We start from the raw sequence: 22,049 nt of genomic DNA, 5'->3' as shown, positions 1-22,049 counted from the left end.
TGTGTAAACAAAAAAAACTCCTTGCAGACATCTGGATCTTTTGCCCATCAACTTGAATCTGTGTCCTCAGATGTTGAAACATCGAATGGGAACAGCCTGTTTATAATTAGCCTATGTACACCCATCATGATTATTTTCAATTCATACCTCAATCTTCTGAGCCTCCAACTTATCCAATCAATATAACCTGCAGTCAAAATCACCAAATAGGAACCGTTCTCATAAATATCATATATCATTCCTACCTTGTATTGGACAACATGTCTGCCTGATATGTGGCAACTGGAGCTAGATGTTCAAAGCTCAAATTTCTTTTTTTTTTAAATTTTATTTTTATTTGGATAAGGAGTTCACAATTATCATGTACTTTTTTCACACATATAACCTTTTCCATTTTTTTATATGTATAAAACTACAATTATACATTCTTAAGTACACATTGAGATGATATAAAAGCAAAATAAACATTTAAATAGATTGCCTTGCCCTTTAAACATTGCTGCACAATTGGGTGCATATGCTCTCCAGTGTAAGTGAATTTGTTCTTTCCAACAGCATGATAATTGTATGATATATGATGCGTTAAGTAAGTGTACTGTTGTTGTAACAGTTTAAAAATAGTTTTTAAAAGAAAATTTGGTAGATGAATAGAAATGGTTAGAAACATTTCACTTCAGTGTTTTTGATGCACTCCTGATTTTCAGACACAAAATTTTTTCTGTACTGAGAACACATTCTGTGCCTTTTGTCCTTTTGTCCCCACTCTTTCAAAAAAATTACCTACCTCCACCCTAGCTATTTCTAATAATCTTTCCTCCTCACCTCCCTGGGATAGATAATTCACCATAAGGAAGATTCTTCAAGCTATTTAGAATAATAAATATGCACTTAAACAATTTAGATTAAAATCAAATGAATTGGCTCATTTTTGTACGAGTCTTTTACACTTTGCAAATTTGTAAACTTCAGTTTCTTTTTTATCTTTTCTATCCTTGTGTAACTATGTAGTAGACTGAGGTTTACGTGTCTCCATACTGTTGTTGCACATTGAGATGCTTCCTTGCTGAAAAGTGATGTGAATAAGTGTATGTTGTGATTGAACTTGGGAACCTAAGAAGTACAAACGTAGAAGCAAGAATTTGCCAAACTCAAGCATGCTACCTGGTTTATTATAGTCACGGCTGAACTTAAGCCTCATACATTATGCTGGCTAGTCCTTTGATACCCTAAGTGTCTAAAAATATATTGTTCTCTTCTTTGAATATATCCAATGACTGAACTTCCATAGGCCTTTGTATATTCCAATGAGTCTCAACCCTCTGAGTAAAGACGTTTTTTCTTTACTCAGACTGAGAAATGGCTTATTGTTCCAGATTCTCCAGCTAGAGGAAACCACATCTTGGCAGCTATCCTATCATCTCCATTAAGATCATATATATCCCAATGAGATCACCTCTCATTTTTTTTAAACTTCAGTGAGTTTAGGCCAATTTTACTCAATCTTTCTTCATAGGATAAAAACCCCTCATACCAGGAATCTCATGAATCGACACTACACTGACTCCAAGGCAAGTACGTCGTTCCTTGGGTATGGAGGCCAATGCTATGCACAGTATTGCAGTGACTGTTATCAAAGTCTAGTAGAATCCAGCATATAATTTGCCTTCCTGATCGCTTACTGAATGTGCAGATTTAATTTTTATGTTTCTTGACTCTGTATGTCAATATTTGCTTGTTTTTTTTCTTTTTGAGAATGTTTTTTCTATTTCCCACCCGGCTCTTTGTATCATTGGCAATCCTGGATGTGTTACTCTGCCTTGTTAGTCAAGTCATCGCAATAAATTATTAACTTTTTTTTTACTTGCACCCATGCTAGTGCTGCAGGTATTGATAAAGACTGCCATTCTCTCCCTAGTTTTCTCAGTGACTATAAGAACTTCTAGCAATTTTATATTTGCCCTGCAACTGACTGAACAAGTTCATGTTGTAAGAGTTGATGCTGCTTTATATATTTTGAGCTGGCTCTTTATATATATCTGTCTGTAACTTTTCCACTGTTGATTCAAATGAAATGGGGGAAATTCTTACTGGAAGAAGCAAACCAAGTGCATACATTGGAGTACAAGATATGATATTTTTCACTGAATTGTGAAAAACAAGTTTTTTCTTTTTCATTTTATAAATGTGTTTTGAAGATGCATTTATAAAATTCTTGCATATTCCATAACGAAGGGATGATAAGTGGTGTAGAATTTCTGAGTGTAGGCCTGTTTGTATTCCAAACCCAATTCTAGCAACTTCAGATTAAAAATTTGACAGAAGTAAGAATGAACATTATCACTATAAGATGGAAGGAAATGTACAAGCATGAAATTTTCACCAAATAGTGACAGTGAGCATGATACATAAAGCAACACTTTCATTTCACCACAGACAAATTACATTTACCTGCATCCTTGATAAATAAGATCAGTATTTTAGCATGAGATAGTAAGTATTTTTACCTTAAAATTTGAAAGCGTAGGAGAAGGTTCATGGTTCAGAATTTATGTACTTGTGCTTATATTAAAAATAATGGAGTCAGGCGTGTTGATTAAATAAATCATAAATATGATGGTCAATTATGATATATTTTCTGTCTTCAGCTGAACTAGGAGACTATGATCCTTTTAAGCATACAGCCAACTATGTATCTGAATATTGCTTTGTTCCTGATCAGAAGGAGGATCTTGAAGAAGCAATAGAACAATTTCATAAACCTTTAATGTAAGGATTTTCATTTTTTCCTCAATAAGCAGTAAAGCTAAATAATTTTGTAATTTAAATTTGATATCCATAAAAAGAGCAAGAATAAAAATGTAATAGTTTGCAGTATTTTCTCACATTCTCAAATGGGATTGTTGTGTTAATGATGACGGGAAGAATTTAATTAATTAAAACTCCATGCTCAGACAGCTCAGCTGAATTCCAATTCAGTGAAAAACAATCTGCTCTCCCGGACACTTTACAATGATATCAACCCGATTTCATATTTTATGTTAATTTCATTAGGTATTTGGCAAATACAATGAAGTATGCAGATAACATGCTAGAATGCCTTGTGTCTGAATTCTTAGTTCATTCAAAGGTATGTTATCCCATGTAATATATTTCCACATATCAGTAACTGAAGAAAAATTTAGACTGGTTAAACACTTACACCATGCAAATGATCTGGTGGAGAAATGTCAACCTGAAACATCACCAATTCCTTTCCTCTTACAGATGCTGCTTGACCCACTGAATTTCTCCAGCAGACTGCTCATTGCTCTAGATTCCAGTATCTGCTTTCTCCCTTGTCTTCGTTTATACTGAGAATACCTGTGCCCTCAACCCAAATAAAAGCTTTAAAATATTCCAGGCTTGTCAATACCCCAGAAATTATAGCTTAATAAATATTTTTGCAGTGTGGTCACTGTTGTATTATAGAGAAAAATCACAAACAATTTGTGCAGAAAGGGATTCCTCAAGCAGCAATGAGATGCTGAACACATTAAAATTACTTTATATTTGATTAAGGAATGAATTTTGGCCAAGCATACTCCTTTGCCCTTGAGACATTTTATGTTAACCCGAATGGACAGTTTAATATTTTACTGAAAGAAAACATTTTTTGCAGCTGCTCTACAATTAAAGGATCACACGAGAGTTTGGGCTCAGAACCAGAAATAGTGCTACGAATGTATATATAAAAAATAATGCCCAGGGAGACCGTGGCTGTCTGCAAATGGAGTAGCAGCAATCTTGTGCTGCTCTTAGTTTTGCTTCTCTCCCCCTAGTTTAAACTTCAAATTTAAAATTTTTATTTGCTGATTTTTGAGGGGGAACAACATGTCTATGTTTACAAGGAGTGGGAAGAACTTGTCTGAACCTAGCGACAAAGGTAATGGGAAAGGAAAGATGCAAAAGGAAAGATCTGATGAAATGCCACCATGGGCTGAAGATATAATTCGGACACTGAATGCAATTAAAGATCAGAATGGATCAATTAAAGACCAACTGGAAAAGAATAGTAATGAAATGAAGTCATTTCTGGGAAAACTTAAAGATTTGGAAACTCAAGTTATTAGACACAAAGAGGAATTGAAGATAACTAAGCAAAAATTGTTTGAAGCTACAACCCATTTCGAAAGATATGAAAATAAGACTATAGACCTGGAAACTAGGTCTCGCCAAAGGAATATACAAATTTTTGGGCTGCAAGAAGGAGGTGAAGATGGAGAGTTAACTGCTTACTTTGGTAAGCTTTTTCATACTTTATTTCCTACCATAGAAAGAGCACACAGAGCTTTTACTTCGAAATTTGAAGATACAAATAAGCCAAGATCTGTTTTGGTTTGTTTTCATCACTTTAAAATTAAAGATCAAATAATGCGACAGGCAAGAAAACACAGAGTTTTTAGATTTAAGGAATCCGAGCTCCGTTTTTATGAAGATTATCCGAAGGAGGTATTGGAACAAAGATCAAGATTTGATCTGGTAATGAAACAGGCGTATGATAAATTGTTTCCTTCTTTGCTTTACCCGACAGGAAGTTTTTCCTCCTAATTCTCCTCCTTGTACATTTTTTGATCCAAAAGCCACACCGGACTTCGTTCAAACCATACCTGCCGCTGCTACCGAATGAACTATCTGAAAGGTTTTATTTGGTTATATATATATTATTCGCAATTCGGAAAGAAGATTTATGAAGGTTACTTGGATATTCCATTGAGAGACTAAGGAGATTTGTTCATTATTGCATATTATTGGTTTTCTTTTGGAACAAAGATTTATGGATCAAGTATGACTGTTTAAATGGTTACTTGGACATTTGACTAAGAAAGGAAAATAAAGGGATTTGTTTCTTTAACCTAATATCTGGTTTGATGTTCTTTTTTGCTTCTTTATTATAGCATCTTATAACCGATTTAATGTTCAGAGATTTAATGTTAAACTTTAAAATGGCGCTGGTTTTTCTTTTTAAGAGATAACAACATTATTTTGGTTCATTCTTGTTTAATAGATGCTAGAATGTAAACACTTTTCTTGGTTGAGACTTTATTGTTTTTCTTACAAGGTCACTTTTTTTTTACCAGCTAGGGGGAGGGAAAGAAAATCCTTTTAAAAAAATTTTTCTGTACCGACAGAGCGGCCCCTGCCTTTGTATTCTATCATAGGTTGCTTGCCTTTCCTTTGGGCTTTTGGGGAGTGGGGTGGGGTTAGAGTTAGGAGTTTTTTCCCATTGGGTGTTTCCAGAGCATGCGCGTTTTCTATGTGGTTGTATTCTTCATCACCGGCATTTTTGATCATCCCGTATTGGTATGTGTTCTGCGCAGGTATTAAGTGGAATAACATTATAGAATGGTATTTAAACGGATTAATGTAATAAGTTGGAATGTACATGGTTGGAGTCATCCTATCAAAGGAAAAAAGACTTTTAAAATTATTAATCGATTCCAACCTGATATAATCTTTGCTCAAGAGACACATATCAGGGCGGGAGATCAAAATAGATTTTTTGGGTGGTGGAGAGATTTGCAGTTCCACTCTACTTCTCAGAGTAAAACTAAAGGCATGTCCATCTTTATTAAATCCAATATATTTACTCAAGAGGATATTGAGTCGGATTCTACTGGTAGATTTTTAATTGTTAAAGGAGTGATCTGTAACAGAAAAGTTGTTTTAGTCAATCTGTATGGTCCTAACTTAGATGATCCTTCTTTTTTAAAAAAGGTATTTGATTTACTGCCTGATTTAAATGAATATATGTTGATAATGGGTGAGGACTTTAACTGTTGTTTAAATCCTATGACTGACAAGAGCTCAACCAATCAGCGACTTCCAAATGGCTCCGCGTCACTTATTAACTCCTCTTTGATCGACTTTGGATTGATCGAATTATGGAGGTATCTGCACCCCAATAACAAAGAATATTCTTTCTTTTCACATGTTTTCTAAAAAATATTTGAGGATTGATTATATTATAATTGATCCCCGCTTCTTGCCTAGTGTTAAAAATTGTGAATATGACGCTATTGCTATATCTGATCATGTGCCTTTGAGTTTGTCTTTTGAATTTGATTATGTCATTCTTGCCCATCCACTATGGCGCATACCTCAGACATTATTGCAAAATTCTGACTTTGTTTGTTCCATTGAAACCCAGATAAAAGAATTTTTTCTTTTTAATGATGTAGAGGGCACGTCCAAGCTAATTATATGGGATACATTTAAAGCATTTTTACGTGGTCAGATCATTTCTTATTCAGCTAAGCTTAAAAAACAGACTAAAGCAGAATTAGATAAGATTTCAAAACAAATTAAAGACTTAGATAATATTTATGCAATTTCCCCTAATATTGATTTATTCAAACAAAGGGTGGAACTTCAATCACAATATAACCTATTACTAACCCATCCCATTGAAGGGTATTTGCTTAAGTTAAAGAGCCAATTTTATATGTTTGGAGATAAAAATAACAAACTGCTCACATCTCAGTTAAAAACGGTTAGAGCCAAAAGGCAACTTTGAAAATTTGTAGGAAAGATGGTACCTTGGCTTGGGAATATGAAGAAATTAATAAGATTTTTATACTGAACTTTATAAATCTCAATTTCCAGTAGATTCTTCTGAAATGAATGCTTTCTTACGGAAGATTGCTTTTCCTAAAATTTCTGTTGAGGATCAAAAAACGCTTGATGCCCAAATTACTGAAGCCGAAATTCATATAGCTGTTTTTTCAGTGCAATCTGGTAAGGCCCCTGGACTTGATGGCTATCCTGTAGAATTTCATAAAAAATTTGGAAAATTGCTTTCTCCGCATATGTTGGAAATGTTTAAGGATTCTTTTGTGAAAGGTGATTTACCCTCTACTTTCTATGAGGCTTCTATTTCTTTAATTCTTAAAAAGGATAGACCTATTGCATTATTGAATATTGATGTTAAGATTCTGTCAAAGATAATTGCCAATCGGTTGGAGAATATTTTGGGTAAAATTATTTTTAAAGATCAAACAGGCTTTATAAAGGGTTGTTATTCTTTTTCAAATGTTCGGAGACTATTTAACATTATATATTCGTCCTCTTTTAAAACTCCGCAATGTGTCGTTTCTTTGGATGCTGAAAAAGCGCTCGACTGAGTTGAATGGAAATATTTATTTAACGTTTTAGAGAAATTTGGCTTTGGTGTTAATTTTAATAATTGGATTAGAATGATATCTAAAGCTCCTATTGCTACTGTTGTTACTAACAACTGTAGGTCTCCTTTTTTTCAGCTTTCACAGGGGACAAGACAAGGTTGTACTTTAAGTCCTTTGTTATTTAATTTAATATTAGAACCCCGTGCTATTGCTCTTCATGAAGCTAAAAATATTCATGGGATTTTTGTGAATGAGACCATTCATAATATTTCTCTTTGCATTGACGATGTATTGGTTTATATATCTAATCCCGAAGAATCTATTCCTGCCTTGCTAAATTTATTCAATTAATTTGGAGATTTTTCAGGATATAAAATAAATGTTAGTAAAAGTGAATTGTTTCCTTTAAATGAATCTGTCTCTATATATGATAATACTCCTTTTAAAGTCATGGATTCTTTTAGATATTTGGGTGTTACAATCACTAAAAAAATATAAGGATTTGTATGAAGCCAATTCGGTTCCCTTGGTAGACTCAATGAAGTATTTATTTAGTAGATGGAGTCCACTTACATTTTCACTTGTCGGTCATATTCATATAGTTAAAATGATGATTTTACCAAAATTTTTATATTTATTTCAGAATATCCCTGTTTTTTTTTACTAAGAAGTTTTTTGATCGGATTGATTCTATTATTTTATCTTTCATTTGGAATAATAAAAGACCAAGAATTAGTAAGTGTCACTTACAAAAGTTGAAAAAGGATGGAGGTCTTGCTTTGCCTAATTTAAGAATGTATTACTGGGCTGTTAATGTGCGATACATGTCCTTTTGGTTATATTGGATTGATAAGAACGATCGGCCAAGTTGGGTAAACCTGGAATTGAAAGCTGTGAAACAGTTTTACTTAACCTTGTTATTGGGAGTTGCTTTACCTATACAAATAGCTAAAGTTGCTCATTTAAACCTATACCCTGTGATTAAGCATTCTTTACAAATTTGGCTCCAGTTCCGCAATTTTTTAATCTAAAAAAATTTAAATTTTGTAGTTTAATTTATCAAAATTACTTTTTTAAGCCTTCTTTGAGTGATCCGATTTTTTTACTTAGGAAAAATAAAGGTATTAATTCTTTTTTGGATTATTTAAAGAAGATAGATTGATGTCTTTTGAACAATTAGTTGATAAATATTTTCTTTCATACTCACACTTTTTACAACACCTTCAAGTTAGACATTTCTTACAAAAATATTTAAGTAATTTTCCTTATACATTGGAGGCTGACCTGTTAGATACTATTATGAGTATGAACCCTTTGATGAAGGGTTCTACTGGAAGAATTTGTAATTTATTATTACAATGGGATAAGCGTCCTGTATTTAAGATTAAACAAGATTGGGAAAAGGAGCTCAATTTGACTTTTATGACGGAGGATTGGATGCGGATTCTGAAGCTGGTTAACTCTTCTTCGATCTGTGCTAGTCGTTCACTGATTCAATTTAAAATTGTACATTGTTACCATTTGATGAAGGAGAGACTGTCTAAAATATTTCCTAATGTTGATAGTTATTGTGATAGATGTAAAACTGAGACAGCTACACTAACACACACGTTTTGGTCTTGTTCTATAATGGAACAGTTCTGGAAGTCAGTTTTTTTGACAATTTCTAAAGCACTTAAAATTAATTTACAACCTAACAAATTAACTGTGCTTTTTGGAATAATTCCTTAAAATATCCGTGGTATTTCTGTGTCTGACCAACATGTTATTGCATTTTTTACATTGATAGCGAGGAGGGCCATTTTGTTGAAGTGGAAGGATACATGAGCTCCCACTTTGTCACAATGGTTCTCTCAAGTGATGCTATGTCTTAGTTTGGAGAAAATTAGATGTTGAACCTTTGAATCTTTATTTGATTTTGAGAAAAGATGGGGTTCATTTGCTCGTTATAATCATTTGAGTTAATTGATAGATTTTCTTCACTATCTAATTGTAAATTTCTGGTATATTCTTTTTCTTGCTGGTGGTTTGATGTTTACCTTTAGAAGCTTTTTGTATGACGCATGGCTCCGGGGTTGTACACCTAATGGGTTTTTTTTCCCAACTTTCTGCTTAGTAGGATTTTTTTATTATCACAAAAGTTTTTCAATCTTTAAACTGATGTTTTTTTTTCTTGAGACATTCTAAGTGTTGCTTACTTTGATGTACTCGTGTTATTTTTTGAACAATAATAATAATAAGATTTGAAAAGAAAAAGAAAAAATAATGCACAGATGGAACCAAGGTTGTGACTCAAATTAATCAATTCAGTTTTGCAAATATTCAGTGGCACATATTACTGAAAAGGTCAAGGCCATTTTTACTTGCAGAAGAAAATTACTTTCTTCATTAAAAGCATATCAAGAATTATTCACTATGCAAGCTGAACTGCAAAATTAGTTTATGCAAAGTGATTCCACAAACCTGTTAATAATTTTTCATTAAAAATTGGCTGATTACTGAAATGTGCTTTATGATCTGTTCCTTATCCAATAACAATATTGCTTTAAACTGCTATCTGTGTTGATGATGTCAATTTTATGCTGAGTTGAAACACACGAAACCCAGCATCCAAAAGACTGGCAGAGCCCAGAATCTGCTCAGTGGGCCATTGTAAGTTGGGGAATGAATGGCAGCTACAGTAACTAAGCTTTGTAATGGTTGAAATAATTACCTTGACCTGGCCAAGAGCAACTTAAATTATCATTAGCTATTATTAGTTTCTTGACAAATATTCTTATCCAGATTCTGTCTAGTTAAAAGAGCAGTGTACAATTTCAGTCAGTTAACTTGTTGCAAACTAAAGAGACGGTGGTGCGGTAGCATTGTAGCTAACACAATGCTTTACAGTACAGGCAACCCAGGTTCAATTCCCACTGCTGCCTATAAGGAATTTGTACGTTCTCTGTGACCATGTGGGTTTCCTCTCACAGTCCAAAGACGTATCAATTAGTATGTTATTTGGTCATTGTAAATTGTCCTGTGATTCTGCTCGGATTAAATCGGGGGATTGCTGGGTGGCATGCCTCAAAGTGCTGTGAGGGCCTATTCCATGCTGTACCCCAATAAATAAAATTTTTAAACTTTTAAATCCCAAATTAAGCTTCCAGTTCCATTCAAAAAAAATCTTTAGTTAACACTTCAGATTAATTAGTTCCATCCGGTGATGCTGTTCATTTCAGTTTGCATGTTATGCCAGACAACTAGAAAAGAAAGGCTGAACAAAATATATCTTTGAACTTTCCATGGTTATCATTAATTTTCATGACATGGTCAAATATTTCTATAATATTGCAAGCTCAAAGCATATTAACATTGCCAGCAAAATTAACTGTGACCCACCTGTGACTTAATACAGTGTATTTCTGTGAACTAAGAGCACAGACAGGACTGTGTATTTAACTTAGAAATGAATTGCCACAAAATAACTGTAGTCTATAAATGGTCAATAATTTCATATTCCAAAAACACAGAACAGATGTGGTATCATTACCATTTGAGGTTGAGCTCTGGAAAGATGATATTAGAAGTGTTATTTTTTGCCTTGTGGAGTATATCCTTAATAGTTAAATACAATTATTGGCTTTGTGCTCGTCCTCAGGAGCTGCCTTGAGAACTGAAGACTGGATATTTAGTATAACTATTTGAGCCTTCCCAGTTTTGAAGCCCTGCCAGTTTCAAAGATGAGCTTGGATGATGCTTCTTTCTCATACAGGACGATTGGCAGAAAGGTCTCCTTTTGTAGGTCGACAAATGCTACAGACGGATCAGCATATTCATGTTTTTTCGCTTCCTACTAGTTATGCTTTGAACATTCTGCTTATAATCTCTATGTGCTCTCAGGGCTGCCTGTTCCTGCAAAACAATTACAAGTTTCTTGAGGTCTTCACTCAGTCTTGTCCCTTTTATTTTGGAATGGAGAAACTGCTTCTGTACCTTATGAATCCTGAGGTTTATAGGCTTCTCCCCACTAGGTGTAGAGAAGGGTCTGGATGTTATACAAGCTACTTCTCTCCAATTGCCTTACAAGTTCTGGATAAAATTATCTCTGCCTTTTGATTTCCCAGCTATGCACCCCTTGACTGCAATTTCTGTGTCTTTGAGAGTTGGTGGTTAACTAATATATCATTGTAAGTTGGGGAGTAGAAGCTACTGCAATCAAGCTTTGTAATGTTTGGCTCAATGATTAAGTTGTGTTTACTTATTGTTCTGAAATGTACTGCTTTTTTCATTGATTTTGCATTTTTTTGACTGAACGGTTGTTTTGGTTGATCAACAAATGCTACATGGCAATATGTGCGTTCATGTTTTACTTCTTGCAACTTTATACAAGTTCATCCAGATGCCTGTTATGTGGAGTCATGCTTTTTTCTTTTAAGGCATACTGAATCTACTCACAGATGATAGTGTTCTTCTGGAAATGCTTCCCCCAGAGAGTTGTGCAGGATAGCTCATTAGAAGTATTTAAGATGAAGGTAGATCTGTTTTTGGAAGTTTGGGGAATTGACAGTTATACGGGTTGGGCACACAGGAGCTGAGGCCGGGGTAGGTCAGTCATAAGGCAGGGGAGGCTTGAGAAACTAGTTGGCCTACAACTGTTATCGTTAATCGTATTGAACAGTTTTTGCCAATTGATTAGAACATGTTCTGTTTTGATCACAGTCTTGGCCTCTTTAAATGTAAGAATTTGGGACTGAAGTAGAGTTAGGCAAACTTCTTTCTGTTTTCTAATAACAGATATTCAGTGCTGAAAACTATCCAGTTTGTTCTTTTCTTTGTTCCAAAGGCGTCGTTGGAAGCAACCAAAAACTGGTTTTGAAATGTTCCCAGTATTGGACTAATCAAGTTAATTACATTCATAAATTTCAGCTACTCCACAAAGTTATGCACAAATGCCAAAATCCTTTATGTGAGTGATGTTGAAGTGAGGTTTACCTTTTGGTTTTGTGTAATGGATCTTTTTAGAGTGTAATTTGAGCTCATCTGCAAGTCTGTGTCTGGTCAGCCCGTGACTTTGGCATCATTTCTTGACTTCTCCAATTTGCTTTCAAGGCAATCATTTTGACATAATGATTGAAATAAGAATAGACAGCAGTTTGTTCAAGAAAAGACATGCTGTTATTCAGCACCTGCTCTCTAATTAAATTGATCAAATGCAAATCAGGAGCGACATGTTCTCTGATGTATGCACTAAATTTGGCATGGTTGTTAGTGTCATGAAAACAAACTGGGTACACCAATATCCCACCCAAAGAGTTTGCCAGTAATAGAGTTCTGGACAATGTCAATCACTTGTACATTTGCAGATCAGCACTTACCAGATCAAACAGACTCAACAGACAGCTTGATTTTAATATTGATAAAGCCACTGTCACCTTTAGCGAATATACCTCTAACTGCTAACCCTGATATGAAAATTGTCTTTCTGTTGTGCTTGTGTCTTTAGTTTTATTCTTTATGGCTGTAATGATGTATTACATACTCTAGTAGGGAGTGGAAATTGAACAGTTTCTGCCTTTGCTGTCTCAAAATCACTTGAGTCTGTGAGAGAGAACTGGCCTGTCAATGTGAACTACACAGAGCTTTTGTATGTTTCATTGGCTGGAGTGTATGCCATAGAAATGTCTACTGAAAACTACTCTGTGGCTAGTTCAAGTTGTCTCAGTGAAGAGATCAGACAAATCTCTGAAATGTTGATGAGATTAGTGAATAGACTCAAGAAACATGGAGCTTAGAAAAATGGAGGGCTATGTGTAATCCTAGGTAATTTCTAAGGTAAGGACATGTTCGGCACAGCTTTGTGGGCTGAAAGGCTTGGATTGTGCTGTAGGTTTTCTATGTTCTATGTTTCTAAATTCAGCATGCTCACAAATATCTGAGAACCTTTTCCGTAGATGACCAATCTGGAGAAGTTGGATCAAGATTAATGTGATTACTATAAAGATTCTCCAGAGAAGGTAGGCGAAGGGTACAGACAAATCAAGAAGCAAAATGCATTGCTAAGTGAATATTGACTTCTGAGAAAGTTTACTCATCAGTCATCCGGCTTCTCACTCACACCACTTTTAAGCACCAGTGCCTAAATGACTTTCTTCTACTGTCTTTCATCTATCATGATGTCAAATAGCCTTTCATTATTTTTCCAAGTTAAAACCATATTCAGGTCTGGTATAACTGACTCTATCCTTGCAATTAGGCATAAACACCTCGTATGTACTCAAAACAAATGTTGCTTACAGCATTCAGTGCAATATCTTCGACAAAGGTGGTGAAACCTACAAAACTGCTAGAGTCTCTTAAGATTTGAGACATGAACACTCCTAGTTTGTGAAATTATGGCAAGCAGATAGAGCACCTTCAAAAGGATTAAGGTTCATCACTGCGGCTGGAAGTGAGGCAAGAATGGGGTGTCTCCAAGCCAGGATGGAATGAGATATCCTCTACCCAGCATCTTGTTAGCAAATGTGTAGTCGCTGGAGAACAGAATTGAGGACCTAGGGGCAAGATTGCTGAACCAGAGAGAAATGACAGATGGTTGTGTCCCATGTTTGACTGAGACATACCTTACTCCTAGCAGGCCAGATAAAGCAATCAGATCCGAAAGCTTCTTGATTCACAGGGTGAACTGAACTGCTGATTCAGAAAAGGCAAAAGGTGGAGGTATGTGCTTCACGATAAACTCTTGGTGGTGCTCCAATTTGGTGGTTTTGTTGACCTCAAGGTTCCCCTGACCTTGAACACCTAACAATCAAATGCTGTCCACTTTATTTACCTAGGGAGTTGTCATCCATAATCCTGACTGCAGATTACATGCCACCAGTGGGAAACTCTTAATCAAGTCTTTGAGAGGCTACATGATGCAGTCTTCAAACAAACAGTCCATCCAGATGCATTTCAAATCACTTTAATCAGGCTTGTTTAAAGAAATCTCTGCCCAATTACCATAACATATAACCTGTAGCACCAGAGGTCCCAAAACACAAGACCACTACTGTCCGAAGATGAAGAATGCCTACACTTCCATGCTCAGACTCCATTTTGGTAAACCTGATCACTTGGCTGTTTTTCTACCTGCATGCAGGTAGAGGCTAAAGAACAAAGTTCCAGAGGTTAGGACAACAAGGAGGTGGCTGTGGGAGGCAGAAGAGTGGCTATGGGATTGTATCGACTTTGTAGACTCGGCCACATTCAAGGATTCATCTGTGGACCTGAATGAATGCACCATGGTTGTCATAGACTTTATTAAAACAGTTGTAGACAAGTGTGTCCCCTCGACCATCATTCAGAGTCTTCCCCAACCAGAAGCCCTGAATGAACCATGAGACCCACAATCTGCTGAGGGCCAGATCAGAGGCATTCAAGTCTGGTGACCAAGAAAATTACAAAAGGTCCAGGTACGATCTCCGGAAAGCCATCTCATAGGCAAAGTGGCAGTTCCAGACTAAATTTGTGGTGGCCAGTGCTATCATGTTTGCTGTTGTGTGCTGGAGCAGCAGGCTAAGGGTAGCAGACACCAACAGAATCAACAAACTCATTCGTAAGGCCAGTGATGTTGTGGGGATGGAACTGGACTCTCTGAAAAGAGGATGCTGTCCAAGTTGCATGCCATCTTGGACAATGTCTCCCATCCACTACATAATGTACTGGTTGGGCACAGGAGTACATTCAGCCAGAGACTCATTCCACCGCGATGCAACACAGAGCGTCATAGGAAGTCATTCCTGCCTGTGGCCATCAAACTTTACAACTCCTTCCTTGGAGGGTCAGACACCCTGAGCCAATAGGCTGGTCCTAGACTTATTTCCATCTGGCATAATTTACATATTATTATTTAATTATTTATGGTTTTATATTGCTATACTTATACTCTATTCTTGGTTGGTGCAACTGTAACGAAACCCAGTTTCCCTTGGGATCAATAAAGTATGACTATGACTATGACTATGAATCAGAAGAAGGATGCTTGACAGTTGTAGCCCGGCTTGAATGTTACCACCTCTTAAAAATAAAATGAACCAACAGAGGTGACAACAGGGCTTTGCTTCCAGATGAACTCAATGCTTTCTATGCTCGCTTTGACGGTCAGAAACATGGAGGAACCATCACAAATTCCTACAGATCCTGATGGTCCTGTCTCAGTTTCTGAGGCCAACGTGCAAGCAACCTTCAGGAAGGTGAACCACAAAATGCATCCAGCCCTGATGGGCTACTTGGCAAGTACTAAATTCCTGTGCTGATCAACTGCCTGAAGTGTTCAGAGATCTTTAACCTCTTGCTTTCTTTTCTTTCTTTTTCTTTTTAAATCTTTTTGTTGAGTAAGTATACAAAAAAGGTAAGCCATATAAACATTAATACAATGTTAAAGTATAATAAAATTCCAAAAGATAACAATACCAAAAAGAAAATACTACAAACAATGTAATTTAAGCATAAGAAACCAAGATAACATAATAGTATACTAGATTTTATATATATCAATGGAAAAAAAGAAAAAAAAAACCCCAAAAAAAAAACCCACCGTGCAACTAACTAAAAGCAAAGCAAAGCAATGGGCTAACTTGAAACCAAACAGAGTTAAACTTAAAATCACGTCCTCAATCCCGACCTCCATTAAAACAGTGAAAAAAAAACAAGAAGGGTAAATATTACATTAAATGAAAATATCGAATAAAAGGTCCCCAAATCTGTTCAAATTTAAATGAAGAATCATAAAGGTTACTTCTAATTTTCTCCAGATTCAAACATAAAATCGTCTGAGAAAACCAAAAAAAGGTAGTTGGAGCATTAAGCTCTTTCCAATGTTGTAAAATACATCTTTTCGCCATTAAAGTAAGAAATGCAATCATTCTACGGGCTGAAGGGGAAAGATTACTAGAAATTTTAGGTAGTCCAAAGATAGCAGTAATAGGGTGAGGAGAGATATCTATATTTAATACCTTAGAAATAATATTGAAAATATCTCTCCAAAAAGTTTCCAAAGTAGGGCAAGACCAAAACATATGAGTTAAAGAGGCTATCTGCCCCGAACATCTATCACAGAAAGGATTAATATGCGAATAAAAACGCGCTAACTTATCTTTGGACATATGTGCTCTATGCACCACTTTAAATTGAATTAGGGAATGTTTAGCACAAATAGAGGAAGTATTAACTAATTGTAAAATCTGCCCCCAATCATCCACAGAAATGGTAAGCCCCAATTCCTGTTCCCAATCTACCCTAATCTTATCAAATGGAGCTTTCCTGAGTTTCATAATAATATTATAAATCATAGCCGATGCACCTTTCTGACATGGATTAAGGTTAATTATCGAATCTAAAATATATATAGGAGGAAGCATTGGAAAGGAAGAAAGTATAGTACTTAGAAAATTTCTAACTTGTAAATATCTAAAAAAATGTATTCTTGATAGGTTATATTTATTAGATAATTGTTCAAAAGACATAAGGGAACCATCTAAAAATAAATCCAAAAACCGTAAAATACCCTTAGTCTTCCAAGTTTGAAAAGCGCGATCCGTAAAAGAGGGAGGAAAAAATATGTTACCTAAAATAGGAATCGCTAACCCGAATTGATTAAGATCAAAAAATTTTCTGAATTGAAACCAAATACGCAAAGCATATTTAACGATCGGGTTAGAGACCTGCTTAAGGCGTTTCGAATCAAAAGGAAGAGATGAACCTAAAATAGAACCAAGTGTATAACCCTGAACAGATTGTAATTCCAATGCTACCCATTTAGGAATAGATAGTATATCCCGGTCAAGTAACCAAAATTTCATATGTCGAATATTAATAGCCCAATAATAAAATCTAAAGTTAGGTAATGCTAAACCTCCATCTCTCTTAGCTTTCTGTAAATGTATTTTACCCAGTCTCGGATTCTTATTCTGCCAAATAAATGAAGAAATTTTAGAGTCGACTTTATCAAAAAAAGATTTAGGAACGAAAATTGGTAATGCCTGAAACACATATAAAAATTTTGGCAAAAAAAACATCTTAACTGCATTAATACGACCAATCAAAGTTAAATATAAAGGAAACCATTTAGATGAAAGTTGAGTAATATGGTCTATTAATGGTAAAAAGTTAGTCTTAAATAAATCTTTATGTTTACAAGTAATTTTAATCCCAAGATATGAAAGGTAATTATTAATCAATTTAAATGGAAATTTATAATATAAGGGAAGATGTTTATTAATCGGAAAAAGTTCACTCTTACTAAGATTTAATTTATAACCTGAGAAAAGACCAAATTGTGCTAATAACTCTAAAACAGCAGGAATAGATCTCTCAGGATTAGAAATATATAAAAGTAAATCATCAGCATAGAGTGATAATTTATGGGACTTTAATCCCCGAGTTATCCCAGTAATATTTGAAGATTCTCGAATAGCAATTGCAAGAGGTTCTAATGCAATATCAAATAATAGGGGACTAAGAGGACAGCCTTGTCGAGTACCACGAAAGAGAGGAAAAAAAGGTGAGTTTAAAGAGTTAGTACGAACCGAGGCTACAGGGGAGTGATATAACAGTTTAATCCAGGATATAAATTTCAGGCTAAAATTAAACATTTCAAGCACCTTAAATAAATAAGGCCATTCTACTCTATCAAAAGCTTTCTCGGCATCTAAAGAAATAACACACTCAGGAACATTTTGTGAGGGAGTATAAACGATATTTAACAATGTACGAATATTATAAAAAGAGTAACGACCTTTAATAAAACCCGTTTGGTCTTCCGAAATAATAGAAGGAAGTACTTTTTCTAGTCTATTTGCTAATAACTTAGAAAAAACTTTAGAATCAACATTTAATAAAGATATTGTTCTATAAGATGCACATTGAGCAGGGTCTTTATCCTTCTTTAGTATTAAAGAAATTGATGCTCTATTAAAAGATTCCGGAAGTTTACGAAGTTTCAAAGAAGCCTCAAAAACCTTATAGAGCCAAGGAATCAATAAAGAAGCAAAACATTTATAAAATTCAACGGTAAACCCATCAGGGCCAGGAGCTTTCCCCAGATTCATAGAAAAAATAACATTCTTAATCTCATCCATTGTAATGGAAGTATCTAATAAAGAAGACATATCCTGTGAAATCTGAGGAAAGTCTAACTTATCTAAAAAATCACTCATATATTTAGAATCTCGAGGAGACTCTGATTGATATAAAGAAGAATAAAAATCACAAAAGGTTTGATTAATCCCCACATGATCCAATATCAATCGATCATTTTGGTTATAAATCTGATTGATTTGAGATTTAACATAATTAGATTTCAATTGATTAGCCAGCAGCTTGCCAATTTTATCACTGTGAACATAAAAATCACTTCTTGTTTTCTTTAATTGGTTTACAATCGAGGACGAGAGTAGTAAACTGTGTTCCATTTGAAGTTCAGTTCTTTGTTTGTATAGCTCCTCAGAAGGAGCCATAACATATTTCTTATCAATTTCTTTAATCTTGTCCACAATTGCCATCTCCTCCTGCTTCTGTTTCTTCCTCAAAGCAACGGAATACGAAATAATCTGACCCCGAATATAGGCTTTAAAAGTGTCCCAAAGAGTGTTAACCGAAATATCTTCTGTATGGTTAATTATAAAAAAAAAGCTCAATCTGTTCATTCATATAACCTCTTGCTTCGGCACACTGAGGTACCCACCTACTTCAAGCAGACTTCACTTATAGCGGTGCCTAAGAACATTGTAACCTGGCTCAATGGCTATCATCCAGTAGCACTTATATCCACAGTGACGAAATGTTTTGATAGTTTGGTGATGAAACATATTAACTGGTGCCTGAGAAATGACTTGATTCTGCTCCAATTTGCCTAACACAGGTCCACAGTAGGTGCCACCTCATTGGCTCTTCACTCAACCCTGGATCATCTGGACAGCAAAGGTAGAATCTTCAGGATGCTGTTTATCAACTCCAGCTTGGCATTCAATACCATCATCTCCTGAAAACTAATCAATAAGCTCCAAGGCCTTGGCCTCAATTCCTCTTAATGCAATTAGATCCTGGATTTACTCACTTGTAGATCCCAGTCAGTTCGGATTGGCAGTAACATCTCCATGGTCACCATCAGCACAGGTGCACCACGAAGCTGTATGCTTAGCCCCCTAGCTCCACTCGCTTCAACCTTATGACTGTGGCCAAGCACAGTTTCAATGCCATATTCAAGTTTGCCAATAAAATCACTGTCATAGGCCAAGTCAAAGGTGATGATGAATCAGCATACAGGAGGGAGATTTAAAATCTGGCTGAGGAGTGCCACAACAACACTTCTCACTCAATGTCAGCGAGACCAAGGAGCTGATTATCGACTTCAGGAGGAGAAAACCAGAGATCCATGATCCTCATCAGAGGATCAGAGGTGGCAAGGGTCAGCAATTTTAAATTCTTCTGTGTTATCATTTTGGAAGACTTGTCCTGGGTGTCCTAGGCCCAGCATGTAAGTCCAATTATGAAGAAAGTACAGCAATGTCTCTACTTCCTTAGGAATTTGTGAAGATTCGGCATAACATCTAAAACTATGACAAACTTCTGTAAATGTGTGGCGGAGAGTATATTGACCGACTGCATCACAGCCTGGTATAGAAGCACCAATGTCCTTGAATGGAAAATCCTACAAAAAGTAGTGGATATGGCCCAGTCCATCATGGATAAAGCCCTCCCCACCACTGAGCACATCTACACAAAGCATTGTCGCAGGAAAGCAGCATCCATCATCAGAGACCCCCACCACCCAAGTTATGTTCTCTTCTCACTGCTGCCATCAGGAAGAAGGTACAGGACCCTCAGTACTCACATCACCAGGTTCAGGAACAGTTATTACTCCTCAACTGTCTGGGACTTTGAACTAAAGGGATAACTTCACTGAACTTTACCTGCCCATCATTGCAATGTTCCCACAACCAATGGACTCACTTTCAGGGACTCTTCATTTCATGTCCTTGGTAGTATTTATTTATTTATTTATTTTTCTTTTTGTATTTGCACATTTTGTTGTCTTTACACCCTAGTTGAACACCCAAGTTGGTGCGGTCTTCCATTGATTCTATTATGGATTTATTCAGTATGCCCACAAGAAAATGAATCTCAGTGTTGTAAATGGTAACATATGTATCTTGATAATAAATTTACTTTGAACTTTGAAATTTTTAGGGTCGGTTAACAGGAAAAGCATGAGGATATGTGTAGTTCGTAAATAACCAAAATTCTCTACTTTTAATGAAAACTATTCATTGGTTGAAAAATACATTTTGACACCAATCCAACATTGCCCAACATAGGTATTGTTTACTGTACCCTGGCCCTATATTTCCCTGGTATTTCCCATTGTTCATTTCCTCAGCTCTGTAGCCTTCTGCCTCTCCACCTTTCACTTCATAGGGTGGTTATAATTACTCATAAATCAAATAAAAGGTGAATTGATTGGAAGGCATTTTTTGTGGAACACTTACTTCGTACTGGAGCCTGCTCTGTACCCGGGTGTAGTTCAAAAGACACAGAGCATGACTTTGTTTTATTTTGTCTCATGTGCTTGTGGTTGGTAGCATCATGTTGTGTTGAGGTACTGACTTCATATATTGGTGCCTCCAAAAAAGTAAATAGTGAAAATAGCTCAGAAAACAGAATGAATCAAACTCAACAATTAAGCAAGTTGTTAGGATAATGTGCTATCCAGTGGCAAAGTAGGATCATGATTATCACTATTTTTTCTGGAACAGGTGTTCCCAACCTGAGGTCCACAGACCTTTGGTTAATGGTAAGGGTCCATGATATAAAAACAGTTTGGGAACTCCTGTTCTAGAGGGACCCCAGTTATTACAATCACAATGGAAGATGAAGAAAATTCACCATACTGATGATCATTTCGATTTGTACAAGCTGGCATACAAAGATGACTGAATAATATTAGTAATTGCACATATATAATACTTTAGCTTTATATAATTTATTTCTGTAACAAAAACTCCATATTATATATGTGCGATTTGGAATGTAGTGAAATTAGTTGGCATGCAGATACTGGCACTGTTTTTTTTAAAAAGTTTGCTAATTTAAATATGACAATATAGTGATGTAATTAAAGTATACTGACATCAACAAGTCAACAAATGCATTTTCTATTACAAAAAGGAACAAGGTATTTTATAATAGGAAGTGTAAATAATAGCATATAGAAAATGCATCCAGTCCTAACATATAGCTTATGAACAAGAAATAATTTCAGTTTGACTTGCTGTCGTAACGTCAAACCTTGGGACATGCTAAGATATTTGTAGCGGCAGGCAACACACAGTCATAAGCAACAAAAGGCACTTAAGAGTTTATTATAATTATCCTATGCCTAAAGTTGCATTTCATCAAAACTAATCTAATGTAGCTAAAAATTATTTTGACTTTGATAGTTATAAACCTGTCATTCCATTGCTAGCTGGATAAGCAATTTTTCTGCTAGACTTTGTGAATATTTCAGCTGCCATGGCCAAATGACGCTGATTCTCAGTTTAGTTCTTGCAAGCCCTACCTGTTTGATGTGATTGGTGCTATAACTCTCTTCTAATAACATTGTTGTTGACACATTTATATCTCTGAAAACAACCAGAGTTTGCAGTCATTGAACAATCTGCTAAGTAAATAGGATAAAGGTTCTATTTCCTGATGTTTGATCTGGAAATGACACTGCAGTAGAAAGTTTGTTAACTAACTAGAAACGTATTATGTGTACCTAACATTATTAGACATACTAATTATAACAGGTCAAAGGTCATCGTTTTGCCTCAGGGACTGAGGTGCGATGCTACCTTGTTGCGTGCTATTATTAAAAATAGTCAATTC

The 22,049-nt window shown here is 35.5% G+C and overlaps 1 pseudogene; it reads left to right on the top strand.

The window, feature by feature from the left end:
• LOC134357283 (band 4.1-like protein 4A) overlaps nt 1–2,770 on the top strand; it is a 141,587-nt pseudogene extending 138,817 nt beyond the window's left edge.
• Nucleotides 2,771–22,049: the final 19,279 nt, after the last annotated feature.

The sequence above is a fragment of the Mobula hypostoma genome, chromosome 16, assembly GCF_963921235.1.
Source record: "Mobula hypostoma chromosome 16, sMobHyp1.1, whole genome shotgun sequence".
NCBI classification, from domain to species: domain Eukaryota; kingdom Metazoa; phylum Chordata; class Chondrichthyes; order Myliobatiformes; family Myliobatidae; genus Mobula; species Mobula hypostoma.
The sequence above is the reverse complement of the archived record's forward strand: the minus strand, read 5'-3'. Positions and strand labels throughout refer to the sequence as shown.